This window comes from Rattus norvegicus, chromosome 11 (assembly GCF_036323735.1).
Source record: "Rattus norvegicus strain BN/NHsdMcwi chromosome 11, GRCr8, whole genome shotgun sequence".
Lineage (NCBI taxonomy): Eukaryota > Metazoa > Chordata > Mammalia > Rodentia > Muridae > Rattus > Rattus norvegicus.
This window is the reverse complement of record NC_086029.1, coordinates 1,996,893-2,002,892: the sequence shown is the minus strand read 5'-3', so window position 1 is coordinate 2,002,892 and position 6,000 is coordinate 1,996,893.

Sequence of the window (6,000 nt, the reverse complement as noted above, 5' to 3'; positions counted from 1 at the left end):
CACCTAGGCAGAAGTATGCCTAGTTGTAGGGTGCTATAACTTTGGCATCCAAATTTTAAAATTGAAATAAAAGGACCATTATTTAGCATACAGGGATAACTCCCCCTATTTATTTATTAAGATATAGTAAAGGTATCATTTATTAAGGTAAGTTCTCGAGGATTAAATTGAGGACACTGAGCACTTGTATTTATAAATTGACTTGTATACCAAATTATTGTCTCCAGCATTATTGTTTTGGATATATAAAGAATGAGATTTTTTGACTAACTGTTCCTATGTAAGGCCTACATTCTGTCTGGTATCATTGTCCTCCCTTGTTAAAGAGCCCAGGCAATCCAGTTTGAGTTCTTAAATGGTCTATTAAGGAACAGTACTTAGTGCTCTTAACCACTAAGCCATTTCTCTAGCACCTCACAAACTTTATTTACCTAAACATAAGCATTAATTAGAAATGTCGAATCTTGTAAATATTGTCCAATTTCAGTCTTACTAGAAATCCCTGAGCTGGCAGGGAAAGGCTGAGAATTTAAAGTAAGCAAATGGAGTCTTCCTGTTTTTATATCAACTCCATTATCATTTTCAAAGAGCTGGGTCTATGGTTTTGTTTAGTTGTCTGAGCCAGAGCACTGAAAGGACAGTGAGTTGTCAGACAATTTACATTGAAATCATTCACTGATTTTAAGTAGAAAACCTGTCTCTAATAAAGCATTAAGTAATTGAAATCAATTGTAAACCACGAGCCACACATTTGCTATCAGTATGTGAATTGAAAGCTTGATTTAAAAACAGTGGCTAAAGCATGGAATTTAATAATGTACTGAAGCAACAGAAACTCAAGAGAATAAACAAGTGACACAATCATATATGTAGCCTTTTCATTAGATGAACCACCTATAAGTACAGTAAGCACATTTCCTACGGGTTGTATGCACAAATATACAGGAAGTACAAAAGCATGGAGTAAAATTATCAATTTTGCCTGAAAAATTTATATATGTAATAGGCCAAATATCAGTATTTTGTAATAACCAATTAACTGTTGTTTGGAATAAGATGTGTTTTACCAGGTTTCTTTTTAAAATACTTCCACGACTCTAGTCTACAATTCTGTATTAACACAGCTGAAGCTTTATCTCCAATGTGCATAACAAAGACCTAAGTCCTCTGGTAGGGTGAGGTACTTCCAATTAACATATCCTTAGAAGCTTGAAATTAGTTTGAAATATCCTTTTCTGGAGTAGTGCAACAGCAACTCACCAAATATTAAAGCTCACTTTGAGAGCAAAGGTTTGTAGTAAAAATTTCCATATACACTGAACGTTTTAAGTTCTAACATTTACATTGAAGAAGCAACAAAATTACATAATATAAGGCTCTTAGCCATTTCTAATGATATCACTTTATGGGCTCTCTAAAACTATAAGCAGGCTCATGAAATGAAAACTCAAAATCAATCCTCTAAATCTATCTTGAAATGGCAGTTGGAGTAAGTAAACTGGCTGTAATGTTCTCACAAGTTCCAAAAACTCATCAATTTTTCGTAAATCTTGTAACAATATCTACCTGTTTGATTTTTTCTTAATTAAAAATAAGTTTGAGTTAGTCAATGTAACACTGGCAATCCTAAATCGCAATCCTTATATTCTCCTTGTAACAACAGAGCACAACCACAAGGTCACCTGAGTTCTGAGTACATGACTAGGCAGCTGTCCTCGGGACAGTGGAATTAACATTAAAATACAGACAACTTCAGAGCAAACCACAACTTTGGAAAGCATAACTCGACCTCCAACAAACTAGTACAAAGTTTGACTGTCAATTCCTATATATGAACACACGATGGCGTAGTCTCTAGTACCTCAACAAAGAGACATTGTCCTAAATTCTTTTAGAAGCCTGGTTTCTAGAATAAGAATTCCATAAAAATATTACCTCAATTTAGACCTGTTTCCCTAGGTTGGCTCATGCCACATGTTGTCTAGAAATGACTCCATCCAAATTACCAGCTTTATGTCAACTTTCTGTTACCAATATTATACCTTTTTAACCACATCCAATAACTTGAAAGCCAATAGTCCATAACCAAGGCAAGCAGAGCATATTTACACATTTAAAACCAATCAGAAACAAATTGAAGTGGCTACACATATCTATAATATTTAGACCAAACACCATTTTTACCTTTTTACCTATGATTTTAAGAGAAGCACCTTGTCACCTGTTGAGTCAAATAATAAGTCAGGCATTTCTCTAAGAGAAAGAACTCTCAACTCTTGTACCAAAGAAGCTGAGAAGCTGCTGGCGCCTTTAAGATCAGCTCGTGTAGACGCTTAGCCTCTGGGCAGCTTCTCCAGCTGACATAAACTCCTGGCTGCATGTGTAGGGCTCTAAAGGCCTGATTGAAACTGTTTTTTATTCATTTGTTCCTTTTTCAAACGAGTTAAAACCAAGTCAAGGTGTGAACGACCAGCAGATAAAGTTTTTACCATTTTTTCTTTTGAACATGAAACATATAACATTTAAACAACGAGAAACAAGAACCATAGACATAAACTGATAGACATGGGGACATCCTGGTGCACCACGGACAGACAATAGACAGGGATGGAAAAAACCAGATGGTGTTCATGGTGACTATCCAGTTGAGTGGAGTCAATATGGACGATGGATTGTCTCAATTCCTGGACTAGTCTATCAACGTGTTGAAACCCAATTCCTGTAAGATACTGAGATATATTATCTGAGCAGCACGACTGACATATACCAATGGTATGAAAGTGAAACACAGTCCTGAGTATTTTTACTCACAACCCAATTACATTAACTCCATCAAGCTGTGCACGGGCACTAAGATGTCCTTTTGTTTGATTCTCCTGAATAAATTTTCAGGCGGTCTGCCTCTATCAAGCCTAATCAGTATGACTCTGCAAATCTTATAGAGCCTGATCACACCTTTTACCAGCACAAAGACAAAATTTTTCTCCCAAAAGACTGTGTTCCTTTTATCTCCTTTTCTTTTTGCTTTTTCTTTAGAGACCTTTTCTCCCTCCGACATACTTTCTTGTTGCTCTGTAAGGACCCTCTGACCTGTCCTTGTGGCTGTAGCGGCTTCCAACACAAAGAAAAAAATAAACAAAATTATCAGCCTTGCCCACAAAGGATCCATAACTTTCGGTTTCTTCACAGTGGCTCTCCACCTAGGCCCATATCTTTCTTCTTCATAGCGAGCTGCCTCCTCATCTAAATCCTCTTCCTCAGAGGGGCTAAGCTCGTCTGTTTCTGAACTATCAAGTCCCAAAGCCTCTAACTCCTTTACCGGATAAAGCCTTTTCCTTTTGGGGGTTTTCTCCTCCTTTCCCTGTTTCTCTCCCGGGGCATCCTTTCCCCTATCTCTCACTTGCTCGGATCTAAAGTCCTCGGAAGGGCCTTTTTTCTTATGTGCACCTTCCCTTCTTAAAGCTTTCACCTCGCTCTGTTTCTGACACGCTGTATCAAGACCAAACATGCCTCTCAGAGCTTATTTCTCGACCTGCAGTTCTGGACCCTCTCCGCGAGCGGAGGCTCTCCTTGGCGCCGGCGATGGTGTGGCATTTTTTTTCCGGGTTTCGGCACCAAATGTCTCGCGCCCAATGTCTTGCCAGCAAGAAAAACGCGCGGACACCAGGATCCTTCTGCAGCAAAGCATTTATTGCATCTTGAAGAGGAGAGACCGAGCCCCAGAATGGCGCTGCTTATATACACCCTAATGTGGCGTGTCCACGCCTGATTGGTCGCTTACCCATGATCTCATTAGGCACGCCCCGGAGTGGGCAAAGACCTGACACAAAGGCACTCTTGCACATGCGCACACAGTTAGCTTTCTGAAAGGAAGTCGGCTGGCGCAGTGGAGGCCAGCGCCATCTTGTAATGGTGAAAGCTATCCTGGCCTTCCACGTGGGGTGCAGTGGAAGCCTGCGCCATCTTGTGGTGGAGCATGTTATTGCGGCCCTCTACCTTTGAGTATAATTGTGTGTTCATGGACATGAACTTAAGGGATCTAGAGAGGTTTTAGTGGTTATCAGCACACCCAGAGGATCATGGAATCAAAATATATCGGTTCCAGAGACCAGTATCTCAAAACTTGTTATTACTGTTTCCATAGCTAGCTTCAAACAGTATCTGTTATAGATGATATTCAATATTGATTCGTATTATGTAGTCATGTATCCCTCTGAAGAGAAATGCTTACAGAATAAAGAGAAAGAACCAAACACATCTGAGCGGAGGGTTGACATAGATTCCCAGATTGAATGTGTCTACTAAATGAATACAGATATACATCCAGAGAGCTAGGAATTTGAACTCATTTTCAGAATTACTACAGTGTCAGAGGAATGTATTATTATCTATGCATTTTCTTATATATTATATATCTATGCAAGTCAAGGGAGTCTAAGAGGATAAAGTTAAAAGCTATCTTTATCCATACCCCTCCATGCAGGCACAAGTGGGTTCCCTTCACAACTTGAGTTTATTCCTGATGGTTGCACCAGGGTCTGGTTCTGCTCTGCAATGCCAGGATCTTTATTATAATTATAACAGGTTTACAGAGAACAAGTCAAGGTGAGTTTGTGTTAATGGGAATAACAAAGGACTAGCTTAGGAATTGCTATGAGAAAATTTAGGGTGCTGTTACACACTATGATCCTGGCACTTAGGCAGGAGTATTTCAAGTTAGAGGCCAGCCTGGGCTACAAAGTGAGGTCTGTCTCAGTGTACTCTCCTTAAGAGAATTATTGTAAGAATTGAGCTATACCATTCTATAAACTCTAAGGGAATATATTGCATGAGTTAGTTGCTTAAAAGATTTAGCATTATTTTCAGAATAGTGGTCAGAGTTGATTTTTCTGGAAATTTTAAGGCGAACACAGTCATTACCATTATATTAGTGAAATCAATATTATATAGTCTGTGGGTGCAGTCAAGTGGTAGAGTGCATGCCTCATATGATAAGATCCTGAGCTTGAAACCCAATGCTCTAAGAGTGTCATTTAGGTTAGAGAATGCAACAGGCCTCAGATGATCACACTCCCTGCCTATTTTTCTCTCCCTGATTTTCTGAGACAGGGTATTTCGGTGCAGCTGTCCTAGAACTCACATTGTAGACCAGGCTGGCCACAAATTCAGAGATCTGCATGCCTCTTCCTCCTTGTTTTATGATTAAAGGCATGAGGCACCTCTCTCTGGCCCTTCCTGTCTTTTATAGGCAAAGAAGAGTTTTGTAGTCAGCCAAGTGTACCCTATCCAACAAATACTTTGTAGCCTAACACCAGGTTGCCTCTTGTGCTTACATCACTAATTTTTTTGAAAGGGTCTTACTCCATAGCACACGCTAGCCTCAAACTTGTTGCATTGCTGCCTCAGCCTTCTAAGTGAAGGCCTATAGGAACGAACCACTATGGCTAGCTTATTCTCCCTCCCCTTGCTTTCTCCTTTCCCCAACAACAACCACACACTCATCCACTGTATACCTTCCAATTTTGCATTCAACTCCTTCCTACTTTACTACTTTACCCACCCTCATTGTCTGGGCTTTGTGTATGTGTGTGATTAATTGGTTTCTTTTTTACCAGCAGTCACATTGAATGGTCAGCCTTGAACTAGAGAAATGTTTCTATGTCTTCTCATTTTTTTCCTTTCTTTCTTTTTCTCATTTTCCAGTATTAACTGCTCCCTTCCATAAGGTAGACTTTGCTGATTTCTGGCTGGCCGATCAGCTGAACACCCTGTCAGTGATTCACGTGGACCTGGAATATAGGATCTGTTTTTACAATTTGACCTTAAATGGGAAGAGAGTAAGAGCCTGTTGCCAAATGATCCACAAGTTAGGGTATGATTTGTATTCACACTAGTGAATTGCCAGCATAAACAAAGAACTATTGGGAATGATAACTATACAGTTAAGGTGATGATGAAAACTCATCCAATAGTATTGCACACAGAATTAAATGTGCTTGG